The 26,545-nt window shown below is 40.7% G+C and overlaps 1 long non-coding RNA gene across 1 annotated transcript in view; it reads right to left on the bottom strand.

The window, feature by feature from the left end:
- LOC148412841 (uncharacterized) overlaps positions 1-21,827 on the bottom strand; it is a 52,571-nt gene extending 30,744 nt beyond the window's left edge. Inside the window, exons 1-2 of the long non-coding RNA XR_015867841.1 lie at positions 21,684-21,827; positions 3,922-4,000 (exon numbers count right to left, since the gene is read on the bottom strand). This is a non-coding gene — a long non-coding RNA (uncharacterized LOC148412841). The remainder of the gene's footprint in view (positions 1-3,921; positions 4,001-21,683) is intronic.
- Between the last annotated feature and the right edge of the window lie 4,718 nt (positions 21,828-26,545).

Genomic DNA, 26,545 nt, shown 5'->3' with positions numbered 1-26,545 from the left:
TATTTGCTTGAAAATGAAAGAAACTCTTATTTCATGCCTGCAGACATCATGCACATACACCAGGAAGCTCTGTGTGTTTAGGAATGACTCGGCGCAGCGCCTGGGAAGATATCGCCACACGTCCAAAAAAATTCCTCATCAGTGGCGGCTCAACTCCTCCGCAGCAACTCTCTGATAGGTTAATCCCTGTATCACACTTCAACACCAGTTCACTAAGCGGCTTAAAAGGACACATTAGAACAGTGACAATGACCTGCTAATGGTGTTACATTTCTCTCAAGCATTATGAGCTATCTTTGACACCTCTATCGCATAATGAGATCTGTCAATTGGGGGGACGGAAGAAGATCCCGTGCGGCTGTGGCCAAGGACGTTGATGTTTTACATAATAAATAATGACCTAGAAAAAAAGCAAGAAGTAAACCTTGATCCTTTTTGCCCTGATCTGTTTGCTGTGCAGGCAAAAGAGAGGGCAACCCCTTGAGGGCCTTGAGGCTCGGTCACCAGAACCCCCCCCCCCCCCCCCCCCCCCCCCCCTCCAAACATACCCCAGACCATGACCCACTGTATTTGATGGATGACTGCCACATCCAATGGCTGTAAACACATTTTTCTTTGAGCAATGTGCCCCCTGAAGAAACATGCTGTTAATTATTATACTCGTCATCATCCTTAAATCTAATTTGATGAGTCCAAAATCTAAATAAATGCACACCAGATCTGTTTAATATTAATATTGTCTGAACCACTGCGCCCAGTAGCACATAAAAGTAATTACGATATAAAGCATTCAAGTGTATATCACAGTCAGTTTTATTTGCGATGCGATTGATTTTGTATGTAACTTCAATCCAACTTTGTCTTTCAGAATTTGCACCATTAATCACCATTCATTTTTATCCGTTCAAGTATTTAAAATCCAGCTTTGGGTCCTTGCCAAGCAGGCAGCTATTTACATTTGTGTTTCAAAGTTTGAGTGCATACATTATTACACTGCATTTAACATCAGGCACAATTCATTCCTGTGAATCCGGGAGATATTTTTAATTTGAAGGTGAATAAACCTTTATTGCTCTCTTTACATGCAAGGTGATTATACTGTATAATCACCTAAATGGCCCATATATTTGTTTATTTTTTTTAACTACAAATTTAATTTGAAATCAGAAGACATCTGAAATAGTGGTGGCCAAATTTAAACTTTTAGTTGTATACTAAAGTTAAGGGATTTGGTGGGAACATGCTTGCTAATATGATGATCAGATAAAACCGAATATCAGTAAAAAATAAGGAATTGAAGCTGATATTGGAGCTGAGAAGCGTTGAATAAATTCATTCATAATCAGATTTGATCATCAATAAGGATGCATTATGTTTTCGGCCATTTTGGAATTGGAAAACATTGGATTTTCGGATTTCCACCCAGAGACAATAAAGACTGAAGCGTTACATCAGTCAAAAGGGTATTTTGATGAAGGTGATTCCTCATTTTCGGTTTTCTGTTCAAGCCAAGCAATAGAGGACTATAACTGAATATTTGCACTGCCAGCTTGAAATATTTTCATGTTTTCAAATAAATTAATGGTAATTGAATATTACCTTATCACCTTATTCATCATTAATCTGCAAAATAATTGATACTCTATTTTTAATAATCTTTCGTTGTAGCCCCAAGGAAAATTTTAGGTTTTGGCACGTTATTTTCAAAAGGAACAAGAACAAATCCATACCATTAGAAATATGAAGATAATGCCCTTTATCAGACCACTTTGACACTTGTACTTTTAGATGAGCCAAAACGTTGTCGAAAACCGGTCAACATTTTCTCAGGCTTTTGTGCAGCACACTGCTGTGGCGCAACTGGAGGCGGCCCAAACATGGAGCCAGGCGTCCATTTGATTTTGATTGTCTCGTTTCTTTATCGTCACTCCTCGTATAAGCAACATAAACAAAGACACTAACCCAGACAGTTATGCTGTTGTCGTCTAGTGCACTAGCTTTAGTCGACACAAAGCACATGCAAACGAGCTGTTGGACTCTGTCACCAAAGAAACTGAAGAGGACGGCACCGTGCCCGCCTGCCCGCTGAGAAGGCCTTTTCTCTGCGTGACATGGACATGGGCTGGGGTGACCCGGGCGGTTGCTCGCCTACGACTCCTGGGCGGCCGAACGCAGCGGAGCCCGCCATGTGGCATCTGCTGCCAAGAGGCTGGGGGGCTGACCCTCCGTTTGCCAGGCTTGTCTATGGAGCGCCGGCACATTTCTAGTGTTACCTACCAAACTGCTTTCTGAACAGGAAGCGGCAAGGTCACCCTGCAACGGGCTTGAAAGACCCCCGCTTGCCACATTCTGCTCGGCTGTCACACTCCACCCAGAAAGCTGGGCTGCGGCGAAACCAGGGCTCCATCTGCATATTGAGGTTTTTTGTTTTTTTTTTACTTGCACAAAAAGCTTGACAGATGACAAAATACAGGAATGAATCTATACTCTCATCCAGAATGGCGACATTTTGGATGTTTTTAGTTGTATATGGCTGAGAGGGCAAAGTGTGGTGGGGGATGTCGCGTTTGCCCCTGAAGGTTACTTGTAATTCATTGCATAGTTTATTCAAATAGCGCCCTAACCATAGTCACCAAGATTTTTCCCTTACAGCAAGAAAAGCGTGACCTTTACATTTGACGATTGACAGTTCTTCACAACCGCCCAAGCAGAACAGATGAATGCATATTTATGTGTTTGTCAGCCAGCAATGGATGCTCTTTATCTCCCGGAGAACAAAAGACTGAAAGAACGACAGGTCCTTGCGCGACATCTACACACAGCTTAAAGATTTTCTCAAGCTTTGTTTTAATGTTATTTCTTGCACAATAAAGATACAATACACCATATTTGGACTCAGTCAATAATATTCATGTGCCATGTTTTAGAAATGTAGTCAAGACAAAGGTTTGAACATTTCTCAAATAACACTGTCAAATTTAAATAAAAAATCTGATATATTATGTACTACTTTCAAATGCTAAATCCATATTGAATTTGGAAAATTTGTGGATTATATGTTAGTTTAATGGGATTTGTCACAATAAATGTCTTAAATAAAGATGTTGACCCAAGATCTGACAAATAAGAAGCTTGCTAGCTAGATTAGGATGAATGTATGGATGTATGGATAGATAGATAGATAGATAGATAGATAGATAGATAGATAGATAGATAGATAGATAGATAGATAGATAGATAGATAGATAGATAGATAGATAGATAGATAGATAGATAGATAGATAGATAGATAGATAGATAGATAGATAGATAGATAGATAGATAGATAGATAGATAGATAGATAGATAGATAGATAAAGAAGCTGTGGCACATATCTGATGGAAGGTGCCAAGTCTACTACAACAAATTTCGCAATAGTGTAGTATTTGTTAATTCTCATACATTTTTGTCAACTACGATCCACTTGGAATTATTATCGACCATATCAGGTCGATTAAGATTTTAGAAAGGGGAAATGTACTTGAAAAATATTATTTATTCCATGTGGATTCCATCGACTCCATAAAGGAATGGTTATCAGTATTCTTGTTATGCAGTCGCAGTTTTATTTGAAAATGCACATTCCCTGCAGGGTTCAAAGATGTGAATTTCAGAAATATATTTATGTAAATGGATCCCTGTCACGCTGTATTAAGAATATTAAGTGAAGCTCGTCGGAAACGGGTGCATAAACAGCTCTAAATTAATATAATTGTATTTAAGCGTGGCGGAAAATAACTGAGATATCCTTTTGTTATTTCAGCCTACGCTATGTTCTATTTAGGAACCGGTTTATAATTGCATTTGCGTGCATGCATCCTGCGATTCATGGTGAGCGCAAGAGCGCAAACATGATACTGTGTTCATTTGCTCACGCTCACCAATAAGCACGTGCAAGGTTGCCCAGGCCATAGAAAGAAGGTCTAGTAGATTCAACGGAAGCAGTCTCCACATCGAGGTCTAGGATGAGAACCGGCACAAAATTACATATATAACCTTACATATTCCAAGTACAGCTGGAGTCATCCATTTTGAAGCCTTTAAAAAGGTGCATGCCTTGCTGCAGCATCACAGCACATAACTAATTGCGCAAGCACACCTCCCTGCTGCAGAACTTTTGCGCTGCACCATTAAAAGGTCCTGACTCACCTTGTTTCAAGTGCAAAGTCTAATTGCCACTTTCCAGCAGCTGGCAGCGTGATGCGTCTACTGTGAAGGCCGATAACAAGCACACAGGAGGGAGAAAAAAAAAATCAACAAGGACCATGCAAAAACACATCTTGCTCATCACAGTAACTTGCTCTATTCGGAGATCCAACAGATAGGCCCACAATGCCCTCTGTGACTCCTCGCCATACGTTTGACTCATAAATGCAGCTATTATTCGAGCACCCGCCTGGTCAATCTTAAGTGTCTCCTATAAAAAGGAGTCATTATTCAGAATGCGGTGCCCAAGTCATTTAGCGCTATAAATGAGGCAGTCTTTAGACCTCCGCAGCTCACCCGAGACTCATTCTGACAAATTGTTAAAATCAGTGATGAATGGTGGTCGTGTTCACCAGGTGATACATTGGTGTTGTTAAAGGTTAATAACCACCATGGAACTTGCTTTAGGCAAACTAAACAGCCGAAGAGTGCGGTGTACTCCCTTGAGGATTTTGCCTCTCGGCAAGTTAGAGGCAAAAGAATGAGAGGATGCTTCCAGAGGAAAAAAAATGTTAAAGATGTTTCACCGAGTTTTAAAAAGCCTTTAGAATCATAGAATTTCAAGTCCTTTCTTGTTAGTTATTTTTTTCTTTCAATTTTGTCTGAAACAGATGCGTGTATTTACTTTTATCCCAAAAAACATATTTTTAGCATAAAGTTACTAAAATAGTAAGTGAATATGTTCATTGATCGCTGATTAAAAGATTACTACTAATATGTCATTTGTCTAGTAATTAAAACACAGGACATCAGTGGTCCTCTGAGGGAAACCAATTGCAATACATTCCCTAAAACAAGTTGGACATTCCATTTTCATTATCAGACAAACGTTGAAATGAAATGCACAGTGATGAATTCAGATTCATTCCATATCATCAAGCATCGTACATTTCACAAAGACTGACTCAGAACAAAAATGAATAAATGTGCTATATGTTGAAGAATCTAAGAGATTCTGTTTTCAATACTTCTTTTTTTCGTTTGCTACATCATAATGTCGTTGAATCAAATGAAGGTACGAGAAGGCACTTCAGGGATTACGAGCGACTCTCACGGGGTTTCTGAAGGTATCAGCAAATATATGTTTATGCTTCGTATTGCCGTGACAGGAACAGTGCCTCTTTTAAATCTAAGAGCAAACTAATTGGAACATAAATCAACTGGCTGCTAAATTGTGTTATGGTGGCTCTTTTGAAAAATGTTATTCCCTTTTATTTTAGTAAGTTTTAATGGAATACGTCTTCTCATTAGTGACAGAATTTTCTAACAGACAAGCCAGAAAAAAAAGGTGATGTTGCACAATCTATTTTCTGGAGTTGCTGAATAAGAGAGAGAGAGAGAGATATCACTAGACAGACTAGACAGACATTTGACTGTTACTATTTTTAAAGTCTCGAGAAATCTAAGTCTCAAGAAATGACATATTGAGGAGTCTGTTTTTTGCGGGGTGACTTTATAGAGATGTTTTTGTTCAAACCACAAATTAAGTCTTATTCAGAATTGCGCCATCAATTTCAGAGGTTCCACTGTGTTTGGCTATTCCACAGGGGAATGTGCAAATTGCCCCTATGTGGATGCCCCTATGGGGCACAGTTGACCACATGCACGTCAGGATGGGGGCCTAGGAGGTGGGGTGCACCGCACACAGTGCAAACACATCACACTGTTGCCTTTCTTTCACAGCGGACTTCCAGCTGAGACGGAAAAACGACAAGAAAGTAGTTGTGCACATGTATCCAATGACAAACAGCATGACCATAAATGAAGAAGGTTTCAGAATCAACGTTCAAATTTAGCAGTGCTGGATTAACGGAATTCTTTGAATTAGACAAAGGAGTGCCAGCGAATAAGGTTATTTATTAACCATTTGGGTTAGGTACTGGATTTCTGATAGTATGCAAACTAGCAAAGCTTAAAGCAGGAACGCTGGCATAATTTGGCTCACAGTACAGAATAGAAACAGAAATCATTATTATTATTTTAAAAAAGGTTTGAACATTGAACTGTCATACAAGTCATTCAATAAATACTTTACGTTTAAATGTCAACAACAAGTACTGTAACGTCATTGATAAAGACCTACTGCTGATAATGTACCTGAATCATGTCACTTTATAGCAATTATGCAGGAGTTATTATTGCCACTGCTGTTGTTTATTATTTCATTTTGTGGCCTGCAGATGCCTTTTCAAATTATCTACCAGCAGGTGTTATGTTTGCTACTGCTTTTTTTTTTTTTTTTTTGCTTTTTCAACCTTTTGTTTTCACCTACAAAAACACACACGGGGACTCAGGAGGTTCGCTGACATCTCTCTTCAAAGCATACATGACAGCTAGGGCTGCAGCTATCAAGTATTTTTAGTATTCGGAGATCTTTCATGAAACCGGAATTGAATATTCGGATAAAAATAATAATATTTTTTGCAAGTTGAAGGTGAAGTGGTTAATTATGAATGATCAAATTTCATGAATGTGTAATTGTTTATATTTTTTTTTACTTCTTGGTCTATGACACAGAATTTCTGACTGGAACAACACATTTGTTTGATAAATCTGATCAGAAGGAACAGCAATGTTCTCAAGCTGTGAGCATCAAAGTCTACATATTCATGTATGTCTATCTGGCCAGCCTATATGGAGCACCCGAGCACTGCTAGCTAGCAGCTAATTTATGATAAGCACAGCTATAAAAAATCCCAAGTCGCCAGTCAACAGGTGCCGCAAATGATCAATGTCAATGTCAGCGTAATTAAGTCATTTGTTAGCACCACGAAACCCTTCCAGGAAAAGCTTCAAAATAAAAGCGTACCAAGGCATTCATGTCTATATATTATTTGGTAATTATTTTGAGGTGGGCCATCTCAGTGTTTACGAGCTGGGATTGACTTGAAATAGTTGCTCTAGCATTCGGACAACTACAGAGCAGAACACAAAAAGTTTCACCCAACTGGACAGTGTCGGAGTAATCAAATGGTTCCACTGCTTTGCAGTGATGTGACAAGAGGCTATTTTGGGACATCCAACTTTGAATCTTTATTCGGAATAAAATATTTTTTATGATAATCAAGTCAGAGTGCAATGGCGATGTCTAGTCTTGGATTGAAATAAGCACTGCTGTTTATGTTCACACTTGCGGTGTCACCTCTCCGGTTGACACAGAGACAGAACCAACAACAGAAATAGTGTGAAGAAACTAGAAACTAGAAGATAGTCAAAAAATGTTAAGAAAACTCATCCTTACTTATCCTGAATAAAACCATACCTCTGTCGCATTGCATCAGTGCTTAAAAAAAACAAAAATGAAGACGGATTAAAGTCAAGTTGCACATGTGGTTTCACAGGAAAAATGCTGAGACTTTGTCCAGCTGGCCTTGTACAAGTCACGGACACCGGTGAGGGCCAGGGCAATACTATTTGTCATAACGTCAACAAATTCAGTAATTAATGGTCCGTATCCTATCACAACCCCCCAGCCCCCAATTTACGCGACCAAATCCGTTCTCTGTCCCCAGTGCTCTGGAAATGTGGGAGGAGGCTTAGGTGCTCCATAAATGTTTAATCCCTCATCATTAAGACAGTCATTTGCTTGCAATGACAAATGTGCCTCCAGTGGAACCCCATGAAGCTTCTTCCTAAAAGTTAACAACTTCTATTAATGGATCTACAGATTAAGATTCACATTAGAATATGGTAATTATATTTAATGTAAAATGGCATTTCTACAAGAGTGTTTGCTCATGTCCATGTAAATGTGCATGCATCTGTGAGTCCACGTTAGCCTGAATTTGATCAGCTGTAGCCTGCTCGCTGTTTACAAGGCCCAGGGAACAATGACAGTGTGTGATCAGGGTCAATCCGGCCAATACGGGCCTGTCCCAAACACAGATGGCACCAGCGGGCTCACAATTGAGCTTGGGAAACCCGCATGTTTCATTTTGATTAACGTGAGAGCGAGTCTATGGGAGACTGGCTCTCCTGCCCCCATGTGCTACCAAAACGGATGATGAGAAAGAACCAGTTCCAATATTGGCGAGCGTGTGCAAGTTGGGCTCCAGCTGCCGACGGAGGAGAAAGTTAGGAATGTTCTGAAGGAAATGGAAAAACTCGGTTCAGTTGCTTATCGGACGGGGCAAACTATAAAGCAGACTCAAACAAATTGACTTGGGAGGAGGAGTTAATGAAAAAGATTGACCTTGTATTATAAAAGTTGCTGTTCTTTTATTGATGAATTCAAATGTTCTTGACAACAATATTTTCTTGTCTAAATACAGCTTTCTGGTTATTATTGTGTTTGTAGAATCTGAATTAATTGGCAAAGGTCACCTATTTGTATACCTCTCGGGTGGTGGTCATTTTGCCATTTGATGTCGACTCAAAATTACAAAGTTGCTCCAGCAGCCAATCACATCCATAAGGTGATGTACACCGAGAGTTATATGAGGATTCTGCAGGTATGATATGTCAGCCACCAAATTGTCAGACGCGCCCACGCATATGTCAAACGTAATACACTCTAAAAACAGTTGAGGTCAAATTAAACCAATTATGGGTCAAAATCTGGACTGAAGTAATATCTAGGCCAATTAGACACAACCTTTTTTTTTGTTTTTTAACACAAACCAACTATTTTATTTTTAGGTTGCTTTGTATACAATTGGTTGTTTTGTGAAAAAACAACCAAGAAAGATGGGTCAAATTGATCAAAATTTTGCAACTTGTTGACCCATAATTACATCCTTAACCAACAGTTTTTAGGGTTTACCCTAGTATGCCAGAACATCCCCTATGGCTGCGGTCTGCCAAATTCTCAAAAGGGTAAATCAAGCCTTACACCAGCATGGAAATCAAGATGCAGTACATTTTAGCTTGCGTGCCATCTACAAATATGGAGCCGATTGAGATACTTTAATAATTTGTACTCAACGTGTACTTAAGTGCTGGTGTACCATCCCCGCCATCAATTGTCGTAATTACAGTATTTGCACAAATAGTGGACAATGAAACAAGTCGCCTCACGACAATTAGTCCCATATGCATCATTCATTTAAGACAAATGAACACGTTCCTTTAACAGACTTGTTTCTTTTCCTAGCAGGAAAGGCACTATTTGTTCAAATTCAAACTGCTGAGCACATTTGAGCTGTACAGTTAACCAAAACAGCAGCACCAACGATGCACATTAACAGGCTTCCAGCTGAATTCAAGTGTGGAAAACAATCTTCCTGCATAGTACTGTACTTAGGATGATTAGAAATGTTGTCATATCATTACCATTAGCATAGAATAAAATGTGATCGCTTCACAATGGCATGTGTTTTCCTGTCTGGGACTTCTTTGTTTCACCCATTTGAAATTTTCCATGATAATGTTACCTTATCCTCATAGAGTCATCGTTACGCAGTCTTTTTACGCATATTGTAATATACAGTTTTCATTGCTAATAGAGCAGCAATGATTGATTGATCAACAAATAATTCATTATGATATTAATCACAGGGACCTAAAATTTGACTCTTGACTCGAAATGATGTATTTAGTCTTTTATGATAGCATTATGATTTACATTGTTAAATCAAAATAAAATATTTTTAAAAATCTGCTTTTACTTTAAAAATAAAATATCAATATTTATGCCAATTTTCTGACATGTTACGGAAATAACCACCGAGCAAATCTTTAAAACAATTGATTATGCATCGTCAATTACAAAAAATTGTATTTTTTTTCATAAATCTGGGGATGTTTTTCAAACTGTTTGATCAAAAAACGATTGATTAGCAAAATAATTGTTAGTTGCAGCCCTGATTGATATTGTTTAATCTTTAAAAATGAGCTTCATGAACAATTCAACTCGTTCAATATGCAGAAGATTATATCATTAACCCTCATCACTTTTGTAGAAATTGTCCAATCAGTAGCGTATCATTAAGTACAGTAGTTTTTATTCAAACTATTGGAAAATACCCCCATTTGTCCATTTGTCCAACACAATCCTCAAAGGAAGACCCCCCCCGCCCACCCCCCACCCCCACCGGGGAGAATATTGCGGTCCTATCACCTGGTGTGAAAATGTCAACCCTTCCTTCTGACATTTAGCCTTACACCACAGGGGGTGCACTTCTAAAGTGCATCATATCAACAACAACAACACACCTCGCCATTTTAATGTCGGGTCAGAAACGAGTATAATGCTAACCTGACATCGAGTACAATAACAAATCTCTTTAAGACGCTACACGGGCTGCGGTATCCACATGACAGCGTTCCTCTCCCCGCATCCGCTCAACCTCTTTTTCTCTTCATCATCCCCTCCTCCTCTTCTTCGTCTTCCACCCATCACCCTCTTCCCCAGGTGGCTGTGAGGCCCGGCCTGTCTGAAATGTGATAGGCATAATCCCATTTAGGCTAATTGCATCTGCGGGAGAGCAGCCCTATGTGTCCCACCGCGTGCCGACCAAACCCCCTCAGAAGACATTAGATGTGCACCCACGGCACATAGGAAGCTACAGCAGCGCCTGGTGTTGTTGTGCACCATGCGCTCCGCACGGCAAAGTCCCTGTGCATTTCTTTGTTTGCCTCCCAAAAGTAAAACACAGGCTTTGGTGGGGGCGAGAGTGTGTTTGGAGGGGGTCGGCTACACCCAGTCTGCATTAGCACACGAGGCAGAGTATTCAGACAACCGTGTTAAGAGAAGCGTGCTGCGGCAAATGCCCTAATGGAAAGGCTGAGGGGTGTAATTTGTGCACGCGTGCGGTTGTGTGCGCACACGCATCCGTCCGAGGGGGGCTGCGATGCAATGGGCGCCGCCACGGGGAGGCCTGGGGAGTGGTCCACTCTGATTGAGGTCGTAATGACACTCCCAGGCTACGGCTAGCATTTTATTCACACTAGACTGGAACGGGCTATGAAGGCCAGTCAAATATTCGCAACTAATCATTGTGCTCGAGTCTATATAAAGCTCTACTTGTATGAAAGCCTTATTAAGCGATTTTAGGGATTTGTGATATGGATTCTTCACATCCTGTCATGTACATGCTGTTTTTTTTTTGTATTGCAGCTGCTTTGTATCAAGGTTTTCTTGCAGACAGTGACATATTGAGCTCCGAGATCAATCGGCAGCACAAAAGAAAATCAATGTCTTACAACTGTGAGTTACTCCCCCACTGAGTGCAGATCATTAGATTTGGACTTAAACAGAAGAACAAAGCAAAGTCTCATGTGGTGGAATTTAGCTCAACCAAGCAATGATTAACTGTATTTGCATAGCAAAAGCCTTAACCAACACGAAACCATATTTGCAACATATTTTTTTTTAAATAGAATAGAATAGAATAGAATAGAATAGAATAGAATACCTTTGTTGTCATTGTTGTCAATGTATAATTGGTATAACAACAACATTTGGAGCATACTAAATAAATATGAACAATAACTAGAATTATAAATATTATATATATATATATATATATATATATATATATATATATATATATATATATATATATATATATATATATATATATATATATATATATATATTGATATTGTAGAATAAAAAGCATAGTTCACAAAATGCAGTTGTTACTTTCAGCGTGTTCTTGTTTTATTGTTATCCAAAGGGTTAAAAGCAAGGAAAAATAAATAAAATAAAACAAAACTAAAAATGTAATAAAATAAAATAACATTCTATCTTAGCCTAAATTCTGTGTGACATTCTGTTGCTCTAACAATGAATACAATTGTGTAAATTTGAAAATGAATTTAAAAAATATTTGAGTACTTTCTGCACTGACAAAGTGGGAAAAAATGTCTTATTTTTAAAAAAGATGGAAATTAAAAAGAAAAAAATCTGATTCATTGAAAACATGATTGGTTAATTGATTAATGAAATCAATTTTTAGTTAATAGGGCCACATCAATATGTTTTTTTAGGCCTACCCTTATTTTCATCAGAAAATACTGATTAACTGGTCGATTCTTTTTAAAAGATGTGATGAATAAAATAGAATTGGTCTCCCTCCGACGCATTTCAGATTGGTGTCAATTACTGTATATGCAGATTTTCCCCGTTCACAGGCCGACCTGATACCTATTCAGTCACCCGTTACTGTTGATAATAATAATAATAATAATAATAATAATAATAATGTTGCACTATGTGTTTTTTTAAACAAAGTGTGACTAGGTTGTTTGTAAAGTAGTAACATGCAGGTCAATTCTTAGCACAACTTGAATGGCTTGATTCGAAAATTTCATGGGATGTATTTGATAAATAAATAAATAATGAGAGTGTCACTTATATGCAATTGCTGTAAGTGGTAAAGCACAAAAAGGATCAAATTTAAAATACTCGGTCTTTTGTTTTTTTTCTGCCAATGATTGAAGGGCCATACTCGGTCTGAGCACATCCAGGAAAAAGATGGAAAAAAAGGATGATGAGCATGAAGCTGGAGAAAGATTTTAAGAGGTCGTATTGAGGGAATTGCAATTGTTCCATCTTGGACTCATGACAAAAACAAAACAAAAAAACGTATAGCGTCCCCTCAATTAAACTGTACACAAGCATCACACATACAAAAAATGTAAATTGTAGTCTGTGAACAGAAATGATTATCATTATGATTATAAATGTCCCGCAATACTACAGATATATAAGTGTCATTTGCCTCTTCATATCGAAATGTGCTCCATATGGCCACGTTGTTTTGGAGACGGAAACAAGAAAACGCTCCATCACCTGTTCTTTGTGAGCAAGGATAAAACTGCAGTAGCGCTTTTTCAAAAGGAGACAGCTTGCATGTACCGCTCCCATATAAGAATAGCCATTACATTACAGAATCTCCAGCTGTTCCTTTATCCACCCCCCCAATCCAGTCATTAAAACTTTCACATCTTTTCAAACATTTGTAGAAAAAAGCTGCCAAAGCACGCTCAGTGTGCATGTGGCAGGAGGATGGCATGGAGTAAATTTGTGACGTGAGAACTTCTGAATCCGCCAGATGACTTGAAAAACATTTGCATATTGTAGTTGTTTCTGAACGGCCACATATGTGATAATACGCCGCATGAATAGAACGAATCCACAAGCCCTCCAGGCCCTCAACTTAAAGGTGCGTGTGGGTGAAAATTCGATTACACTCGTGTTAAAGCAATTTCCTGTGGAAATTCACTTCTTGTCCTCTGTTGCAGGTGAGCTCCCTGTGGACACGAGTGTCTTCTCAAAGAATTGAAGCACCCATAAACACAAGCCTTAAAGCAGGAAAGTCGAGCCAAAATGCAATTAATATGCAAATTCAAGGGTGGAACTTAATGGGGAGCCTTAACAAACATTCGTGTGTTGGGAGATAAGGCTGTTTTTACATTGTTTTTCTCTAACCTCTGCCTGTCCAAAGTCAAAGCCTCCGGGAGGTGTAGCTCTCACGTGGATGTCGCCGCTAATTGATTATTGCACTGGGAGAAGCGGGAGAATGAGGGGCCAAGTTCGTCATCACGTTGGAACATTTCCTGTTTCCTCTTCTTACCGTATTTCAAGGATTACCGGTCACTTCGAAATATACACAAAGTCCAGAAAAAAAATATGTTTTCACAAAATTAAGCGTACGTATGGCTGTCAAAATAAAAATGTAGTTTTTCGAATTATACAGATCATTAGCTTCAAAATTCTTTAATGAAATACATGGAGGTGGCTCATAAAAAGATGCTACAGCAAATTCAGTGTTGCATGTTAAAATCCTTAGTTTAGAGAGAAAAAATCATCCAAAGTTTTGGCCCGTTCATCTTTCAGAAATGCACATTGTCCACTTTAAATTCAAATTAAAACACAAGGTGTGCACTATTAAAATGATGAAATTACGGTACTTTTAGACGCATTTCTTCACTGTATATCAAATAACGTACTGTTGTAGTTATAGGGGGGGAGGGGTGGAGCGTAAACGAGACAAGTACGAGGCTATGTACGCACGGGCGTGGACGCAAATGCCGTGACTAATGTTGCAACAGTAACAATAATAATAATTTGATACAGTTCAATGTGACTTCATCTAAAAGCCTTCAGTCATCACCACTATCTGATGCGCCTCTTACGTCCTCTCCTTCCTTTACATCATTTGCGCAAACATCCTTGTAAGCCATCTTCGGACCCGTTCAGGTTGTTTGAAATTGATTTTTTCGGAGATGATTTGCTGATCATCTTATTTGGGACGTTCTTTACCCAAGTGACGACTGTTGTGAGATCACAGCGTGGATGGTTGCTCTTTGCTGTTTCTGCACCTGCCGACATCCATGTTGTTCAAGCACACTTCAGGCCGTCTTTTCCTTTTCATAATCTGTCAAAGTCCGCCGTAAAAATTATCCACGCAGCCTCTGAAAGTGCAAACACGCTAAAACAGATGCATACTATATCAAATTAGATGTATATATAATCATTTGAAGCCTTGTCTATGACATATTATTTCGCATTCGAACTCATAGTCCAGAAAAATACAGTACATTCTTCTTCTATTTTTTTAGGCTAGCAGATCACCCGGAGCTCATCATGTGTTGGGAGCTCATCATGTGTTGGGAACGTAGTGACAATGGCGAGAATTGGAGGACGGGTTAGGAAGAGAGGTAGAATTGATTGCCAGAGGCGAGAGAGGGAGGGCAGCAGAGAGGCAAGAAGTACGCACTCGGACTGGGAATTCATTTGCCATTCCGGCGTCGAGTCATACTTCAAGGGGCTTAGCGAAGGCGCGGAGAAGAGAGAAGAGAGGAGGCCTCTGATGGAATGACACGCCTGATGAGAGAGGCAGAGTAGAAAGATAGCGACAGAGGCAAAATAGAAAAAGATGGACAGGCCGGCGTTAGAATCCTGAGGGTCGACGCTGCAGTCGATGGATCTAAGTCACCTGGGGTTGGTACCCTTCTCCTCCCCCTCGAGCGCCGTTCTAATGATTCATCCGTAGCCTGCGGCATCCCGTCCTTCCCCGCCATGATTCACACCCGCTCCCCGGGCTAAATGATCGCCGCCGTCCCTCGGAGAGTTCCATCACTCTCCCTCTATCTTCGGTTATCATCAAACAAGTATATGAGCTGAGACCACAGCTTGATTGCATCGAGGAGCCCAGCTCAGCAGTTTTTACGAGGCCGTGCTCACATACACACATATATATATACACGCACACGCACGCGCGCACGCGGCTGAGCTTGATGGCATTTCTGCAGGAGGAGATCTTCATCTTAAAATGCTTGAGTGTTTACAAGTGATGATGCAGAGGCGATTTAGTGGAGGGCAGCGTAATTCCACTGGCAGGACACTATAAATGTTGATTAGATGAAGGTTGAGTGGAATATTTAATCACCCCAGGCCCATTTGGTATTCTCTTCACTCTTTCATCACGTTACCTCAGGTGGGGGTCGGGATCGCGGCAACGGCACCGCTTCACACAAAGTGATGACAACACAGACCTCACTCCCCAGTTATGTGATCACATACTGGATGATGACAAGAGGAAAATGAAGGCCCAAGCACAGTGAAACAAAGGTTTGATATGAACTATTTACTCCACTGAATTCATGCAGGTATTAAAGAATGTTGTCTTACAAGACAATTCTTGATTTACTCATACTGTACAGTACGTAAAATCAATCGTCCCCATTGAAAGGAATTGAAATGTAACCGCTTGTTTCCATTCATCCATTTTTCATACTTTTTAACCTCAGAGTGACTGGTGTGCTGGAGCCAATCTCACCTGATTTCGGCCGAAAGGCAGGGTATACCTTCGACCGGTTGCTAGCCAATTGCAGATTGATTCCGCATTTTTGTACTTGTTTTTTTGTTTGGCAGGAGTAAGACGATTTACATAAGAATTTGGACTGGAGATACAAAAAAAAAAAAAATAATCACAATACAAAAGCCATTCACGAATGATTAATTTTGTATCTTGAGGCACCATCGTATTTATGTATTTAGGAGTGGTGTGTCGTCAGGGCCTTCAAGGTGTTCTCTGCAGGCCCAAACACTATTCAGGCCTTCAAGGGAAAGTTCTGGCACGATCTGCATGATCGTGCAACATCTTTACCTTTCTGCACAATCTGCTTGCTTTCCACACACTTTGACATCTATGTATCAGCAAACGATTAAGATGCGTGTTTCTCTATTGAACCATTTTGGGTTTTTTTGCCTTGGACATCATCCTTGGCCATAATATTGTGCCGCCTTATAAACTTTTGTCCAAAAGTGCACACCTCATGCATCTTAATGAATCCGACATCATCGACTGAGCCTCTACTGCCAACAGAGACCACCATTTGAAAAATATGGAATCTATATCCATTGGATATTACACTACGTTGCCTTGGTTCCGTTCCTAATCTGGGCCAAAAACATGAAATCAAACAGCATGACTACAACAGGTGGGCAAAAAAAAAAAAAAAGAGCCCAGCATGATTTGTGTGACATTTAGTGGAATCACAAGCACATCCTTGATCGCCCACCCGTGCTGTCACCATCATAGTCACACACCAGTACAGAGAGAACGATCTGGCATGTACTGGCCTCGTGATTCGAGTGCGTAGCGATCACCTGCCCAAGTCCAATCAGCGGCTCTGCTGATTGCGACAGCTTGCCGGAGAGAAGAAACGGGGGACTTTTTTCGGTGGGGGTTGGGGGCAGCTCCATCGCCGGCGAAGCCATGGCAGGGCAGTGGCAAGACTCGGCCCTTGGGAGGACGCAACCCCTCTCTACTCCTCTCTGGCCAGACGGGGTGAATCAATCATCTCCAAAGATGTCAGCATCTGCCCAAGCAATTTCAGATTGGAATAAATGGCAGATGGGGATGTTGTTCCCTCTGTTTAATCAGTTCCACCAAATGTGGTTTTATCTCTTATAAAATGAAACCATCTGTAGCACGTAGGTGTAAGGATCAAGTGAGGGAGGACGCAGGGAAAAGTGTGTGTGTCTGCGCGTGTGTGCGCATATGCGCATGGTTTTGAGTGTGAGCTATTCAAGTATGTGCATGTGTGTGTGTTTGAGGGAAGTGAAAAATGGAACACGGCTAAACAGAAGCGCAACAGTGGGAGTGACACAAGGGGGAAAAAAAGAAGATAGATGCTCACGTATCCATTAAAAATGAGGGAAAATGTAATCTTACTGCAAGCTCACACCTCCACTCTCATCTCTTCTCGCTTCCTCACAGGAGTACCACCCAGGGGCCATCACTATTATATCTAGAACCATCTATTTCCTCCTCCGCCATCCCCGAGCAGACATTGGGGCTGTAATATGGTCGCCCCCAAACACATCGGAAAGCAGACACTCCTGATAAAAACTCTTGTTTCAACAGAGTATCGCAACTCCTCTTCCAGGAAAAGTCTTTTTAAAGTTTACTTTGGAAAAGATTAGAAAAACATCTTACCAAACTTTTTAGCCTCTGAACAATATTTTTCATGGAGAATGATGTAAGCCATCGGTAATAGTTGAAAGGGATTCAAGCATTGTCAGAAGTAAGACATCAAATAGAAAAAAATGAGCTAACTGTATTCAGATTTTCACTTATATGAACATTAAAGTGTTCCACAATATATATATATATATATATATATATATATATATATATATATATATATATATATATATATATATATATATATATATATATATATATATATATACATACATACATACATACATACATACAAATCTCTCACTCCACGGCTCGTGTCCTCTACCTCCTCTTCAGGATTCAGGATTCTGTTCAGTAGTTTTGTTGTTCTAAGTATTATGGTTTTCTGCACTGAGATGTCTGATGTTTTTCCTGGGATATGTTTTAGCCACTCCAGTTTAGGGGTCACTACCCTGAGTGTTCCATGACCACAGGCACCACTGAGGTCTTCACCTGCCAAGCCTGCCAGCTCATCTTGGAGGCCTTGGTATTTTGTAGTTTCTCATGCTCCTTTTTACGGATGTTCCAAATGCTTGGTATTGTGTTGTCAACCACAACGTCCTTCCTGTTTATATGCTCATCGATATAGTTATACAATATTATATTACTGTCATATTAATGATCTGATGTCATATAATTACAATAACTGAAATTGACCTGAACTCTTTCCTATCTGCGATTAAGTAAATGACTGTCCCTTTCAATCACGTATTCAATTGTTTTTCTTGTGAATTTAATATAAATGATTGGCATCCACTGCGGCAAATGCCAAGCAAACAAGGAGGCAACCATACCTGCTCAGCATTGTCGCAGGAAAAAAACACAGCGAAAAAGACTGCTAAAGTGGAAGAAGGCCGGGTGAGACAAGGGGGAGACAGGTAAGAGAGTTTGCGTGTCCCCGCTATGCATGCGTTGTTCATGCTGCGGCTCATAGCAGTTATTAGTGCCAGTCTGGCAGCAAAATCCACCGGAGACACAAAAGCAGGAAGACTCAACACCTCCAGCAACAAATCATCACTTTTCTATCAGTCATATCTAAAAGAGGGAGACTCGTCGACAGCAGGCAACATAACATGCACATCTATTACTTTTTCTTTAATGTGAGAAAAACAATTATATTTGACAGTATGACAAAATGGGATTTTTTTTTCCTTGTCTTTTCTTTCTTTTCTTTTTTTTATAAGGGACATTTATTTCCCAAAACTGGAAGGCTGTCAGCTCCTTCTCGACTGCCAACAATGCGAGCCAACTACAAGTGATGGGCAAACTGTTCCTGGATCATTTTATATGCCAATCATCACGACTTAGTTTTCCTACAGACAGAAAGAAAATGTTGACTGTTTTTGGATTAATTACATCAATTAAAGCATTTACCTGATGAAGACTAATTTGGGTATTATTCCACAAGGAATACTTGTTCCATTTTAGATAACAAGCAGGGATTAAATAGTGATGTAAAGTAAAAAACAAAAACACTAGAATTTTGTATAATATATTAAGAAAAGGTGTATCAGATTTTGTGAGAAAAAGCTAAACTGTATGTATGAATAATAATTATGTATTTTCTCATTTCCATGTGAGTATTTTTTTTAAATTATTTTGACTTTTACAATTGGGTTGTTTTGACAGGATAAAGTGAAATGTTTCCAAATTGCATATTCATAATTTAAACATAGCCTGTAGGCTAAAATGCTAGTTTACCAAACCATAAGGCATCATATAAAATAGGGCACATTTAATAACATTTGAGCTAGTTGAAAATACACTTTCATACTTTTGAAAGGGATCGTTTTTTTTTTTAATCATTTTGTTTATGATTTAATTTAATAAAAATATAAATTGCATTTATAGTACAGTAGATATTTTTACTCAGGTTCCACATCCGCATGCATTCATACAATTAAAAACAATCCAAATAGCTACAGTCAACATTTTGCTTTTAATACAGCTTTAGCGACCCAAAGTCATTGGAATTGTTGTCGCTGAAGATTCTGAGATTCATTAAAAAACAAAACCATTTTTGTTCCTGTCGCGTTTGAAGATTTTTCAATAAATAATGAAGCTTTGTAAGAAACGAAGTCCTTACTAATGAAATTTTCTGCTTGATTTCAAAAGGCGGCACTCCGGCCCTTCCTCCATCTTGCAGTGACCGTCTTTGTGCCACGTAGCATCATGTGATCACAGTAATAGTGACAGGATGAGGCCTCCTACTTCCTCTTAGCCTCGTGAACACTTCTGAGATGAAGGTCGACTATATGCGGACAGAATTTCACATTCATGGTCTAACTTTATGAATTTTTAACATCGACATAAGCCCTGATTCCTCCCAGCTGTAGAAAGACAAAGAGACCATCAGGAAGTTACTTTTTTTTTTTTTTTGCCATTCATCCTCCCAATCACACTATTTTTAACTCGGCAGAGAGAGATGACACATTGGAGCACGAAAGCTTGGATCTATTGTGGCGCAGAGACATTACGAAGTGAGTCTATGGCCCACTTTTATCGTCCGCTTTATTCCAGCACCAAGAAGCCGAGCAGATTTATTTTGTTAATTAGATTGGCGAGACAACTTTGCTGGGTCCAGCTGGCCTATTGGAGATTGTGGAGAATGAGCGCACGTGGCTATCAAAAGGTTATCAAGCCCATCAGACGGGGAGGAAGTCAGCTCCTGATGTACTGGACAGTGAGCAAGCATTGAGGAATAAAAACATAAGCCATCCATTGAAGTGGAACTACTATATTCACATCACAAGGCAGCGATAATTGGGAAACTTTTAAAGCCAATTTCCTTCGACTCTGGAACCTCAGAAGTTGAACACAATCTGCTGGTAGTTGTTTGAATTTCATACACCGTATTTTGCGGACCACAAGATAGTGTCTGAATGGGCCTTTTTTGGGGATATTTCCAAATATTGGATTATAAAGTGAATTACTGCACATTACGAGCAACAAACCAGCCCATCAAATAAGTCAGACTCTAATTCCAATAATTACATTTAGCATGATTAAGACTGCATGTTTGCTAATATGTAATCATTTCTAGTCGGGCTGCAACTAACAATTATGTCATTAGAGATTAATCTGTTGATTATTTATTCAGTTAATCAGACTCAAAAGACACAAGTTTTAATCACTGTTTGTTTATTTAAAGCAACGGTTTATTTAAAAACAGCTTTGTTTTAAAAAGAGAACATAAATTGCTCAAAAAATAAGAATCAGTTATTGTTTTTTTTTCTAAGGTATTTTTGCTTTTTCAGACTAAAATCCAGTCTAGTTTCCGATGCTCACTGTGGTTATGTTGACTTTTTAACGTTGAGTCCAACTTCTCCTTTTTTGGGGCACGTACAAACCAATGAAAAAATTCCACTTGTTCAAGCTGAAATCGCAGTATATACTGTATGTAATAAATGAAGCCAGATGAGCCTGTCACTAAAATGCATAAGTGCAGTCATTATCACCTCTCAAGTATCAATACCATCATTTTCATTTCATGCCCATTTGCTCTCTTTGTATTCTTGTGACGTAGTAACAGGAATAGCGATCATCTTTTTCCATGGTAATGGTTCATTAAAACAACAACAACAATACAGCACAATATATGTGGCGCCTCAAAACATCTCACAAGATTGACTATCATCATTCTTGAGGGTGGCTTGACTTGTGCTGCCAGGAGATTAAAAAAACATAAAGGATCAAAAAAGAGATTAACATTGAAACAAAATAAAGCTTTAACTATGACTGTAACTAATTTATCGCAATTAGTCTGTTCATCCGACACCCCTGGGCTTGTCATTCAAATGCAACTTTTGAAGCATATTTTACACGAAAATCTGATTGGGCAGCGAATAGAAGTGTTGGACTTTTCCGCTCCGATCATTTCAAAAGGCAAAAGTAGCCTTGACAGGACATCACGCTAATCAGCCGTGTACTGACAAAGCCCACCAACTGTTCAGAAAGTTCCAAATAAAGCCTATTAGCTGCAGCTTCACATCCAGATGCACAGTGCAAATAATCACCTTGTAAAACCATTGGGCTTGTCCTCCGCGCTAGCGTCTTGGCAGTCGGGAGGCATCAGCCAGCCATACATGCATATGGATCGGGAGCGGTAATGGCCTCCCTCAGGAATCCGAGAACCGGTGGCACAGGCCAGAGAGGAGCTCCTTGGGGAAATCAGAAGAGCAGCGAGCATTCAGGTCAGCTTGTTGGTGTCCCCTGCACGTTAACGTCTCCATTTCCCGGGCCCGTCTCGGACTTGATTTATACACTTGTATTATGTATTGAGAATCTCAGCCACACAATTGGCTTTCTGTGCAACAGTGAAATACGCTTTGGCGAAAGGATTGATGATGTTTGAAGAGGTGCGCCTGTGCATTAATTTAGAAGAGTGGGGGAGTTTGCTCATCACTTTAGTACACGGAAAATGATGGGAAATGTGCGTTTACGAGTGCCAAAAACATTAGCAAATTCATCGAGTTGGTAGTTTTCAGAGTTTTAGTGTCATGAGGTCATTTTTGGAAAAATGCTTTCAGACTTTGTTGCCAACAGTTCGATGAAGGCCCAAGATTCTACTCCGGTGTAGAAAGCAAAGTTCAAAAGGTGTCCTTGGACGAATTTAGTGTGGCGCTTCAGAACTCATCATTTGGAATGGTGAAACATCCCTACAGACTATTTTCTAGTACTTTCCCTCAGTGGGGAAAAATGTTGGTTCTATGTTTCCGAGTAAGGGGAAGTCTGTGCTACAAAAGTTTTTTTTTACTAAACAAACACCAGACGCTAAAGTGAGAGACATCTTGTCAAATCCAGAACGTCACCGTTGCTTAGTACAAGGATGACGTCTTTCAAGTAAGTGTTAATGAAATCAACAAATTCATTTAGAAGACAGATGGATCTTATTTTTGATGGCGATGTGCACAGGAAAAAAGCAGGAAAAAAAGCTTTTCCTTAAGTGACCATGATTAAATAATGCAGTGATTTTTATAGAAAACAGAAAAAAAATCACGTTTTAACTTATTTAAACATTTTCAGCATTAAAACGTTTCTATTTTATCTATAAATTTTTTCTTATTAAAAATGTATTTTTTCTTGCTACTGACTGACAATGACAGCACATGCTTAAAACGCAGCTCAGGTAGCGACCAATTACAGCTAAATTGTCTTCTGGTTTTGGCCACGTTCACAAGCTGAGTCGTGATTATTCATTATGAGCCTTGAGTACATATTATTAAATATGTCTTTAAATCTATTGATTATACATGAAAAAATATTTAGTTATCTTGTGGAGAAAATCTGACGTCGATCTGATCAGTTTGATAATGAGCCAATATTTGGCAAATGTTATGAATGAACAATACGCATTTTTTGCACTCGTGACTGCTCGTGTTATAGAGTTAATGGAATATTTGAGCAGTGGATATGTTGTCACCATCTGGGTGAAATTTCAGCTTCCTATCGTCTTCTTTCAGTTATCACACGACAAGGGGTGTGTCATCCCTTGGCTAAAATACTGCACGACTGATAGGATAGAAAATGACCCAATAATGGTCAAAATTCTGCACAAGTTTAATGAAACAAATGAGGCAAACTAGATTCCAGTAATAGGTGAAAATTGCACAAGAGCTCTTGCGTTAGTCGTCATGCTTATCTAAATTTAACAATAAAATAGCGTCAAATCTCACGTCAAACTACATCTGCACAATTCTTCTTGATAGTGATAAAATTCAAAATGAACATTGACTCTTACAATTTTGCCAAAGTCCCAAGCTGGTCACACATTTAATTTGAAATCTATCTCAGTGAATTGATGTGCACTGTTTTGTCTTTAATAAGCCTCACATGTTTTGGACGTGGATGAAGCTGGAATACTAAGAAGAAAACTCATGCAAAGCAAGAGGAGATCAAAAACCTAAAAAAAACCCTCCAATTCGATCATCATAAGCACTGCAGAACAATGGTCTTTATCTGAAATTCATTCAAGAATTCCGACAATGTGAGCGTCATACACAGAACATGTGACCTTGATGAAGTGCCACCGCCTCCCCCGAATGCATCTTATCAATACCGCCTGTGTCCTCGGTGCTAAAGTTCTTGATGTGACCAAAGATCAGCCAAATGCTGAAGCAGAAATGCTTGATCAGGAATTTCTTACAAAGCGACGGAAAAACGTACATTCGCATTTTCTCGAAACGGTTGAGGTTGTCAAATAGCCATCCTTTGCTGCCTGTTTTCTGACACAAGGCATCCTTTTCTGTCTGTACAGCATGTTATCACTGAGTGGCGCCAGGCCAACATTGCGGTTAATCTTCCATCTTCCTCAAACACTCAGTATTTTGTTCCAATTCATGCTCAAGTCAAAAGGCAAACTGATACACTCATTATTTGATGACATGGAATGAGAGCATGAGGGCAAATCGAGTTTTAAGTGTTTTCTTAATTGCCTGTCACAAACACAACAAAGCCGCCAAGGCGCATTCAAGTCAACTTCTGAATTGATTAAAGTGGGCTAAAATGAATTACAGGGTCAAGATGAACCTGTTAGTTAGTTAGTTAGTTAGTTAGTTAGTTAGTTAGTTAGTTAGTTAGTTAGTTAGTTAGTTAGTTAGTTAGCTGTTTCAGAGAAAACAGGTGCTGCTGAATTTAAAACCTTCGATCACCAAATTAATCAAAATGTCATGATTACAGAGTGGACACAAGATTTATTTATAACGAAAACATCATAAATCATGGTAAATTACAATATATGCACAGTACCAGTCAGAGGTTTGGTGACACCTTCAAATTCAAATGTTCTCAAACACATTAAGAGGGCAACAGAAAAATAAGTTGGTCAGAATACTCCACAATACTCCTTGTGGACTATTCTGACCATTTTTGGGCCATTTTCTTCCACATGCTCAATATATTTTAGCCAAGGAATGACACATTCCATGTTGTGTGATCGTAACATGTTGAATTTGACATGTTGTGACAATCAGGGTGAAATTTTAGCTCCCTAGTATCGACCAGAAGCTTTCCCTTTAATGTGCAATGCCTTTATATGCCTATACATAGTAATAGCTGATATGTATATGTCATGGTTTGTTGGGTTGTGGGTTTATTTTGAGGGGTTCTGTTTCTGTTTACGTTTATAGTTCCGGTTTCTGCCCCTGTCGCGTCTGCCTGCGTTAGTTTTGATTTAGTCCACCTGTCTGTTACCTGCGCCTCGTGTCCTCCAATCTGCTCCCTTTGCCTGTTGTCCCTGCCCAGCTGCCATGTGTTAGTTTGATTAGTTTGTGAATGTATTTAAGCCTAGTGTCTGTTACAGCCCGTGTCGGATCATTGTCTCTGTCACGTCATGTCATATTGTCTCTATCGTATTGTTGTCTCGTAGTCCCGTCTTGCCCCGAGTCCCTCAGCTCCGTGTTTTCCTGCCAGCCTGTCCATAGTGTTTTGCTTTCTGTTTTGCCAGCCTGCCTGCGCCCTTAGTTCGAGTTTTTTGCCGTCCTGTTTTTCTCGCTTTTGTTCCCGTTCGTTTATAAATAAATGGATTTAATCAACCCCCTGTCCCGACGCTCCCCTGCTTTTGGGTCCTCCTCCTCTGCAACCATGCCGGCCTCCTCAACCGCCGTACTCCCCCGTGACAGAATGATCCGACCAGCACAGGACCCAGCGGGAAGTCCGCGTCGGCGGACTCGACGCCGCCGCCCCGCCCGCATCCGTTCTCAGCCCGCCGGTCAGCCCCGTTCCCCCAGTGTGAGACCTCTTGTTTTTTCTTCCGTGTTTCTCCCCTCCGAGTCCGCGTCTGTCCCCGCTTCTGATCCGCCCCCCGCGTCTGTTACTTCCGCGTTTCCCTCGTGTTCCTCCGACCTCCCATACGACACGATTCTGTCCCCGCACGTTTTTTGTAGTTCCGATTTTTCTGATTTGCGTAGTTCACCTTCTGTCCGCACACCCGATCACCCTTCCTCTCCTGTTCGCGCACCTTACTGTACGTTGGACTCAGATTTTTCCGATATCGAGGATTGCCCTCCTTTCGTCACGTTTCGTTCCAGTACCGGTCCGGATTTTGTTTACCCGCGTCCCTCTTCCTTCGACACTTTTTATCATATTCCGTATTCGAGCCCGTGCACCTCTGATTATGATTTTGATTCAGATTTTGACTATCAGTCCGGCCAGTCCTTTTACAGTTCGTCCGAAGACTCCGATTCAGAGCCCCTATTTGACCGTGACCTTTTCGTGGGCTCCCGGTTGGCATTTCGTGGCCGCCGGTGGAGGGGCCCGCGAAAAGGCCACCGCCCCAGTGACCACCAGGACCCATCTGTTCAGCCTTCCGATCCGTTCCCTCCTGTCTCGGTGTCCCCCTCTTGCCGCGCCCTGCCTACTTCCTCCTGTCCTGTACCACCCTCTTCTTGCACCCTGTCCCAAGCTCCTGTCGCGTCTGTACCACCGGTCTCTGTTCCCCAAACTTCCTGCCGGCGGGCTGAAGCGGCACCCGCCCCTGTTCCAGCGCCAAGGCGGCTACCCGCCCCTGTCCCAGCGCCAAGGCGGTTACCCGCCCCTGTCCCTGCGCCAAGGCGGCAGACCGCCCCTGTCCCAGCGCCAAGGCGGCAGACCGCCCCTGTCCCAGCGCCAAGGCGGCAGACCGCCCCTGTCCCAGCGCCAAGGCGGCAGACCGCCCCTGTCCCAGCGAGCCGGCGCCCGGCCTCTGCGAACCCTGCGAGCCGGTCCCCGGTCTCTGCGAACCCTGCGAGCCGGTCCCCGGCCTCTGCGAACCCTGCGAGCCGGCGCCCGGCCTCTGTGACCCCTGCGAGCCGGCGCCCGGCCTCTGTGACCCCTGCGAGCCGGTCCCCGGCCTCTGTGACCCCTGCGAGCCGGACCCCGGCCTCTGTGACCCCTGCGAGCC

The sequence above is a fragment of the Hippichthys cyanospilos genome, chromosome 14, assembly GCF_059441005.1.
Source record: "Hippichthys cyanospilos isolate Australia breed blue-spotted pipefish chromosome 14, RoL_Hcya_1.0, whole genome shotgun sequence".
Classification (NCBI taxonomy): domain Eukaryota; kingdom Metazoa; phylum Chordata; class Actinopteri; order Syngnathiformes; family Syngnathidae; genus Hippichthys; species Hippichthys cyanospilos.
The sequence above is the reverse complement of the archived record's forward strand: the minus strand, read 5'-3'. Positions and strand labels throughout refer to the sequence as shown.